This window comes from Tasmannia lanceolata, unplaced genomic scaffold (genome assembly GCF_043159265.1).
Source record: "Tasmannia lanceolata isolate RefF3 unplaced genomic scaffold, GAP_Taslan_0.1 ptg000525l, whole genome shotgun sequence".
Classification (NCBI taxonomy): domain Eukaryota; kingdom Viridiplantae; phylum Streptophyta; class Magnoliopsida; order Canellales; family Winteraceae; genus Tasmannia; species Tasmannia lanceolata.
The window spans coordinates 17,501-27,500 of NW_027519198.1; positions in this window are offsets into that span (position 1 = coordinate 17,501).

Consider the following 10,000-nt stretch of genomic DNA (forward strand, 5'->3'; position numbering starts at 1 on the left):
TGGGAGAGGAAGAAGAAGAACATGAAGCTCAGAATTATGGGTGTATTCAATACTTCCAAATAAAGGGGGAATTGATCCATGGTCGATTCCGTAACATATAAATAGGAATTGCTAGCTGTACCTCGTGAAAAAAAAAAAAGAATTCTTTCTTGGAATTAGCCACTCCATTTCTTTTAGAAATAAATTCTGTTTTCTGTTCAAGTAAACAAATATGACATGGTTACAGGAATCTATCCATCGCATATATGCTTCAAGGGACATCATAGCATAACCGTCGAGGTGAAGTAGGGACCTAAAAGATCGAATGGAACGATACATAGACAAGTAAATCCCTTATGAGTTCCAAGGTATTCCTTTAAGGGGATTCATCATTCGAGGGGACGTAGGCTACTCAACAATTTCACATTTTATTTATGTCGTAATTGAATAATGAATAAGTAATTCCGAAAATAAAATATAAAGTAAAAATGAATCAATGAAATATAGGTTGGTTCTCACTGGGAACTTGAGTAAGGAGTAGATTTTTATGGGGGTTTCTAGAACAAAATTTGAAAGTGAGACCCCCTTTATTTATTATTTATTTGGTGTAACTACTTGAGCCGGATGAGAGGAAACCTTCATGTCCGGTTTTTAAGGGGGGGATCCTATAGGAACCTATCCCAATTTTTCTTTTGCTAGGCCCATAGTTAAAAAACCGACTTTCTTACGATTACGAGGTTCATTCGAATATGAAATACAATCCCGGAAATATAGCATCCCACTTTTTTTTACTACCCAAGGCTTCGATACATTTCGAAATCGAGAAATCTCTACTGGAGCAAGTGCTATCAGAGAACAATTAGCCGATCCAGATTTGCGAATTATTACAGATCATTCATTGGTGGAATGGAAGGAATTAGGGGAAGAAAGGTACACTGGGAATGAATGGGAAGATAGAAAAGTTGGAAGAAGAAAGGATTTTTTGGTTAGACGCATGGAATTAGCTAAGCATTTTGTTCGAACAAATGTAGAACCAGAACGGATGGTTTTGTGCCTATTACCAGTTCTTCCTCCGGAGTTGAGACCAATCATTCAGATAGATGGGGGTAAACCAATGAGTTCGGATATTAATGAACTCTATCGAAGAGTTATCTATCGGAACAATACTCTTACCGATCCATTAACAACAAGTAGATCTACGCCAGGGGAATCAGTAATGTGTCAGGAGAAATTGGTACAAGAAGCCGTAGATACACTTCTTGATAATGGGATCCGCGGGCAACCAATGAGGGATGGTCATAATAAAGTTTACAAGTCGTTTTCAGATGTAATTGAAGGCAAAGAGGGAAGATTTCGTGAGACTCTACTTGGTAAACGGGTCGATTATTCGGGGCGTTCCGTCATTGTCGTGGGCCCTTCGCTTTCATTACATCGATGTGGATTACCTCGAGAAATAGCAATAGAACTTTTCCAGACATTTGTAATTCGTGGTCTAATCAGACAACATATTGCTTCCAACATAGGGATTGCAAAAAGTAAAATTCGGGAAAAAGAACCAATTGTATGGGAAATACTTCAAGAAGTTATGCAAGGGCACCCCATATTGCTGAATAGAGCACCCACCCTGCATAGATTAGGCATACAGGCGTTCCAACCTATTTTAGCGGAGGAACGTGCTATTTGTTTACATCCATTAGTTCGTAAGGGATTCAATGCAGACTTTGATGGGGATCAAATGGCTGTTCATGTACCTTTATCTTTGGAAGCTCAAGCAGAGGCTCGTTTACTTATGTTTTCTCATATGAATCTCTTGTCTCCAGCTATTGGGGATCCCATTTCCATACCAACCCAAGATATGCTTATTGGACTCTATGTATTAACCATCGGAAATCGTCGAGGTATTTGTGCAAATAGGTATAATCCATGGAATCACAGAAACTATCAAAATGAAACAGTTTACGAGTATAATAATAACTATAAGTATACGAAAGAAAAAGAACCCTATTTTTGTAGTTCCTATGATGCACTTGGAGCTTACCGGCAGAAACGAATCAATTTAGATAGTCCTTTGTGGCTCCGGTGGCGACTAGATCAACGTTTCATTGCCCCAAGAGAAGTGCCCATCGAAGTTCAATATGAATCTTTGGGTACCTATCATGAGATTTATGGGCACTATCTACTAGTAAGAAGTGTCAAAAAAGAAATCCTTTGTATATACATTCGAACCACCATTGGTCATATTTCTTTTTATCGAGAAATAGAAGAAGCCATACAGGGGTTTTGCCGAGCCTACTCATAAGGTACCTAAGCTAAGTAATTATGTGATACGATACCTTGTGAATTCGGGTCTCTACGGTTCAACCGGTATCCTAATTCCTGAATTGATACGTGAATCAAGATAGAGGAAAGGAAGTCTTCGAATCACTGACTCAAACCTATTGTCGAATCCTACTCAACAGAATATGGAGGTACTTATGGCGGAACGGGCCGATCTGGTCTTTCACAATAAAGTGATAGATGGAACTGCCATGAAACGACTTATTAGTCGATTAATAGATCACTTCGGAATGGCATATACATCACACATACTGGATCAAGTAAAGACTATGGGTTTCCAGCAAGCCACTGCTACATCCATTTCATTAGGAATTGATGATCTTTTAACAATACCTTCTAAGGGATGGCTAGTCCAAGATGCTGAACAACAAAGTTTGATTTTGGAAAAGCACCATCATTATGGGAATGTACACGCGGTAGAAAAATTACGTCAATCCATTGAGATATGGTATGCTACAAGTGAATATTTGAGACAAGAAATGCATCCTAATTTTAGGATGACGGATCCTTCTAATCCAGTCCATATAATGTCCTTTTCGGGAGCTCGGGGAAATGCATCTCAGGTACACCAATTAGTCGGTATGAGAGGATTAATGTCGGATCCCCAAGGACAAATGATTGATTTACCCATTCAAAGCAATTTACGCGAAGGACTTTCTTTAACGGAATATCTCATTTCTTGCTACGGAGCTCGCAAAGGAGTTGTGGATACTGCTGTACGAACATCAGATGCTGGATACCTCACGCGTCGACTTGTTGAAGTAGTTCAACACATTGTTGTACGTAGAACAGATTGTGGCACTATCCGAGGTATTTCCGTGAGTCCTCGAAATGGGATGACGGAAAAAATGTTGATCCAAACACTAATTGGTCGTGTATTAGCAGACGATATATATATGGGTCTACGATGCATTGCCGCTCGAAATCAAGATATTGGGGTTGGGCTTGTCAATCGATTCATAACCTTTCGAGCACAATCAATATATATTCGAACCCCCTTTATTTGCAGGAGTACATCTTGGATCTGTCGATTATGTTATGGTCGGAGTCCCACTCATGGTGACCTGGTCGAATTGGGAGAAGCAGTAGGTATCATTGCGGGTCAATCAATTGGGGAACCAGGGACTCAACTAACATTAAGAACTTTTCATACCGGTGGAGTATTCACAGGTGGTACTGCAGAACATGTACGAGCCCCCTCTAATGGAAAAATAAAATTCAATGAGGATTTGGTTCATCCCACACGTACACGTCATGGGCATCCTGCTTTTCTATGTTATATAGACCTGTATGTCACTATTGAGAGTCAGGATATTCTACATAATGTGAATATTCCACCAAAAAGTTTTCTTTTAGTTCAAAATGATCAATATGTAGAATCAGAACAAGTGATTGCCGAGATTCGCGCTGGAACATCCACTTTCAATTTTAAAGAGAGAGTTCGAAAACATATTTATTCTGACTCAGAGGGAGAAATGCACTGGAGTACCGATGTGTACCATGCACCTGAATATACATATGGTAATGTTCATCTCTTACCTAAAACAAGTCATTTATGGATATTATCGGGGGGTCCGTGCAGATCTAGTATAGTGCCTTTTTCGCTCCACAAGGATCAAGATCAAATGAACATTCATTCTCTTTCTGTCGAACAGAGAGAGAGTTCTGACCTCTCAGTGACTAATGATCGAGTGAGACACAAATTGTTTAGTTCAGATCCTTCCGGTAAAAAAGAGGGAAAGATTCTTGATTATTCAGGACCTGCTCGAATCATATCCAATGGTCGTTGGAATTTCATATATCCTGCCATTCTCCACGAGAATTCTGATTTATTGGCGAAAAGGCGAAGAAATAGATTCATCATCCCATTCCAATATGATCAAGAACGAGAGAAAGAACTAATGCCTCGTTCTGGTATCTCGATTGAAATACCCATAAATGGTATTTTACGTAGAAATAGTATTCTTGCTTATTTCGACGATCCCCGATACAGAAGAAGCAGTTCAGGAATTACTAAGTATGGGACTGTAGAAGTGGATTCAATCGTCAAAAAAGAGGATTTGATTGAGTATCGAGGAGCAAAGGAATTTAGTCCGAAATACCAAATGAAAGTAGATCGCTTTTTTTTCATTCCCGAAGAAGTGCATATCTTACCTGGCTCTTCGTCCATAATGGTACAGAACAATAGTATCATTGGAGTCGATACACGAATCACTTTAAATACAAGAAGCCGCGTAGGTGGATTAGTCCGAGTGGAGAGAAAAAAAAAAAGGATTGAACTGAAAATCTTTTCTGGAGATATCCATTTTCCTGGAGAGACAGATAAGATCTCCCGGCACAGCGGCATCTTGATACCACCAGGAACGGGAAAAAAAAATTCTAAGGAATCAAAAAAATTACAAAATTGGATCTATGTCCAACGGATCACACCTACCAAGAAAAAGTATTTTGTTTCGGTTCGATCCGTAGTCACATATGAAATAGCTGATGGTATCAATTTAGCAACGCTTTTTCCCCAGGATCTGTTGCAAGAAAGGGATAATGTGAAATTCCGAGTTGAAAATTATATCCTTTATAGAAATGGCAAACCAATTCGAGGAATTTATTACACAAGTATTCAATTAGTTCGTACTTGTTTAGTATTGAATTGGGACCAAGACCGAAATGGTTCTATAGAAAAGGTTCAGGCTTCCATTGTTGAAGTGAGGGCAAATGATCTGATTCGAGATTTCATAAGAATTGACTTAGTGAAGTCCCCTATTTCGTATATCGGAAAAAGGAATGATATGGCGGGTTCGGGATTGATCCCAGATAATGGATCAGATCACACCAATATCAATCCTTTTTATTCCAAGGCGAGGAGGATTCAATCACTTACCCAACATCAAGGAACTATTCGTACGTTGCTGAATAGAAATAAGGAATGCCAATCTTTTCTAATTTTGTCATTATCCAATTGTTCTCGAATTGGTCCATTCAATGGTTCTAAATCTCACAATGTGACAAAAGAATCAATTCAAATTAAAGAGGATCCCATGATTCCGATTAGGAATTCGTTGGGTCCCTTAGGGACTGTACCTAAAATTGCGAATTTTTATTCACCTTACTATTTAATAACTCATAATCAGATCTTGTTAAATAAATATTTGCTACTTGACAATTTAAAACAGACTTTACAAGTACTTAAATATTATTTAATGGATGAAAATGGGAGAATTTATAATCCCTATCCATGCAGGAACATCATTTTTCATCCATTCGATTTGACTTGGTGCTTCTCCATCACGATTATTGTGAGAAGACATCCAAAATAATTGTCCTCGGACAGTTTATTTGTGAAAATGTATGTATATCCAAATATGGACCACAGATAAAATCTGGTCAAGTTCTAATTGTTCATGTTGACTCCTTAGTCATAAGATCAGCTAAGCCTCATTTGGCCACCCCAGGGGCAACCGTTCATGGTCATTATGGAGAAATCCTTTACGAAGGGGATACATTAGTTACATTTATATATGAAAAATCGAGATCGGGTGATATAACGCAAGGTCTTCCAAAAGTGGAACAAGTGTTAGAAGTGCGTTCGATTGATTCAATATCGATGAACCTAGAAAAGAGGGTTGAGGGTTGGAACGAACATATAAAAAGAATTCTTGGAATTCCGTGGGAATTCTTGATTGGTGCTGAGCTAACCATAGCGCAAAGTCGTATCTCTTTGGTTAATAAGATCCAAAGGGTTTATCGATCCCAGGGGGTGCAAATCCATAATAGGCATATAGAGATTATTGTACGTCAAATAACATCAAAAGTGTTGGTTTCAGAAGATGGAATGTCTAATGTTTTTTCACCCGGAGAACTAATAGGATTGTTTCGAGCGGAACGAACAGGGCGTGCTTTGGAAGAAGCGATCTGTTACCGAGCCATCTTATTGGGAATTACCAGGGCATCTCTGAATACTCAAAGTTTCATATCCGAAGCAAGTTTTCAAGAAACTGCTCGAGTTTTAGCAAAAGCCGCTCTACGAGGTCGTATTGATTGGTTGAAAGGCCTGAAAGAGAACGTTGTTCTGGGGGGGATGATACCTGTTGGTACCGGATTCAAGGGATTAGTGCACCGTTCAAGGCAAGACAACAACATTCCCTTGGAAATCAAAAAGAAGAATCTATTCGAGGGGGAAATTAGAGATATTTTGTTCCACCACAGAGAATTATTTGGTTCTTACATCCCAAATAATTTCCATAATACACCAGAACAATAATTTACGGGATTTCATGATTCCTAAGAGCAAATTGATTCTTTTCTTTTAACTTTAATTATATGGTATGGTCCGGTCTTTTTATTGGGTAATAAAGATAATAACGAATAGAAAGGAATTAATCACTTGGACCATGTATCAAGGGTCAATCTCCGGGAGAAGGTTCCGTCGGAACAATTATTTATTTCAGGGTACCTCGTCTCTTAAAAAAAAAAAAAAGAGAAAGTGTGGGGAAAAATGACAAGAAGATATTGGAACATTAATTTAGAAGAGATGATGGAAGCAGGAGTTCATTTTGGTCATGGTACTAGGAAATGGAATCCTAGAATGGCACCTTAATCTCTGCAAAGCGTAAAGGTATTCATATTACAAATCTTACTAGAACTGCTCGTTTTTTGTCAGAAGCCTGTGATTTAGTTTTTGATGCAGCAAGTAGGGGAAAACACTTCTTAATAGTTGGTACCAAAAATAAAGCAGCTGATTCAGTAGCATCAGCTGCAATAAAGGCTCGGTGTCATTATGTTAATAAAAAATGGCTCGGTGGTATGTCAACGAATTGGTCCACTACAGAAACGAGACTTCATAAGTTTAGGGATTTGAAAGCGGAACAAAAGGCGGGGAAACTCAACCGTCTACCGAAAAGAGATGCAGCAATGTTGAAGAGACAATTATCTCACCTGCAAACATATTTGGGTGGGATCAAATATATGACGGGCTTACCCGATATTGTAATCATCGTTGATCAGCAAGAAGAATATACGGCTCTTCGAGAATGTCTCACTTTAGGGATTCCGACGATTTGCTTAATCGATACAAATTGTAACCCGGATCTCGCAGATATTTCTATTCCAGCCAACGATGACGCTATAGCGTCAATCCGATTGATTCTTAACAAATTAGTATCCGCAATTTGTGAGGGTCGTTCTAGCTATATAAGAAATCGTTGATTAATAATAAGATAAGCCAATGACTTTTTGAACCCCATAGATTGATTTAATCGGTTACTATTTCTGAATCTCAAAAAAGAGATCAAAATCACTGGGGATATTATGTGATTACTTGGTATCCTAAATATACGATTTAAAGTAGTCGAGTCGAGAAAGAGAGGGTTGAATCAAAATAATTCTTTTTTAAGTTCTATTTCTGTCAGAGGGCAATATGAATGTTCTACCATGTTCCATCAACACACTCAAAGGGTTATACGATCTATCCGGTGTGGAAGTAGGCCAACATTTCTATTGGCAAATAGGGGGTTTCCAAGTCCATGCCCAAGTACTTATCACTTCTTGGGTCGTAATTGCTATCTTATTAGGTTCAGCCACTATAGCTGTTCGGAACCCACAAACCATTCCAACTAACAGTCAGAATTTCTTCGAATATGTACTTGAATTCATTCGAGACTTGAGCAAAACTCAGATTGGAGAAGATTATGGTCCTTGGGTTCCTTTTATTGGAACTATGTTCCTATTTATTTTTGTTTCTAACTGGTCAGGTGCTCTTTTACCTCGGAAAATCATACAGTTACCTCATGGGGAGTTAGCTGCACCCACGAATGATATAAATACTACTGTTGCTTTAGCTTTACCCACGTCAGTGGCATATTTCTATGCGGGTCTTACTAAAAAGGGATTGGGCTATTTCGGTAAATACATTCAACCAACTCCAATACTTTTACCAATTAACATCCTAGAAGATTTCACAAAACCTTTATCACTTAGTTTTCGACTTTTCGGGAATATATTGGCTGATGAATTAGTAGTTGTTGTTCTTGTTTCTTTAGTACCTTTAGTGGTTCCTATACCTGTCATGTTTCTTGGATTATTCACAAGCGGGATTCAAGCTCTTATTTTTGCGACTTTAGCCGCGGCTTATATAGGTGAATCCATGGAGGGTCATCATTGACTAGCTTCCAAAATAGTCTTGTTTTTTTTTTTTTGAAAAAAAAAACAAGACTATCCCAACTCATGGGTGGCTCAAGATAATCTACTTGGGGAACATGATGGATATCTACAAATATGGTAGATACGATTTAGAGTAGGGTCAATAAAGATGTACGATATTAGGGAATTAAAAAAAAAAAAAGGAAAGAGATCGAAAAGATCTTTTTTCCTAAGATTCCCGTTTGGTCCATTTACGTCATACCTCTCCAATTGATATTCTATTTATATCAGTCAATTACGATTACGGTATTACGATTCATAATTTGAATAAGAAAGAATTGTTATGTTATCTGTTTCCGACGTATGCCTAAACAAAAAAACTATGTTCTATCAATTCAATGGTTGACAAAAATTGTCTGCAATTGGATCAATCAAATCTTGATATGGATATGGAATGGTTCGGGCTGATGAATCCATCCGTTTATATCAATGCGCAATAATGATAAAGAAAAGGAAGAGAAAAGTTTACAAACAAATAAGATTCAGAAAAAGGTAGGTTAGGGAGGTTGAGCTGGGTATATGTAATGGCTATAATTCAATCCCTGTGTATGTTTCGAAGAATGATTCTATAATCCAATTCAATATAAGATACGAATGGTTTACGTTATGGAAGAAACATATGTATATGTGATATTAGATATTCACGAGTTATATATGGACTATCCATATATATTATTTCCCATCCCACTGAAGTTAGATGGATTCCAACGGAAGGACTTCCGTTTCATCTTTGGCTGTGGATTGAATGAATAAACAGATGAAGTTAAGGATATAGAAGAGAAAGAGCGAAGAATTGAAAGAGTGGTTCGGAACAAAGAAATGGAAGAACTAGAATCGTATGACTTTACAAAGACTCCATGGATAGGAACTAAAAACGAGATATTGAAGCAGTTATGATGATTCAGTAATATCATCACTTCAATTTGGAGTTCTTAGTTACTTCGACCCGATGGATCTTAGTGATGGAATAATAAGTCATAATTCAGTGATTGTATCATTAACCATTTCTTTATTTTGGTGCGAGGAGCTTACCATGAATCCACTGATTTCTGCCGCTTCCGTTATTGCTGCTGGATTGGCCGTAGGGCTTGCTTCAATTGGACCTGGAGTTGGTCAAGGTACTGCTGCGGGCCAAGCTGTAGAAGGTATTGCGAGACAACCAGAAGCAGAGGGTAAAATACGAGGTACTTTATTGCTTAGTCTGGCTTTTATGGAAGCTTTAACAATTTACGGACTGGTCGTGGCATTAGCGCTTTTATTTGCGAATCCTTTTGTTTAATCCTATAAATGTGAAAAATACGTACTTATTTTTTTCTTATTTGATTGCCGTGAACTTGCCGCTTGCTTCTTCGAATTATATCAACACTTTACTCCTACAACCACTTATTCGTTGAGACAATACCCCACCCCAGGGAAAAGGCTGATTTGAGGATGAGGAATTAGTAGATCCACTCGCTTTCTTCCTTTCCATCCTTAATGGAACCCCTTT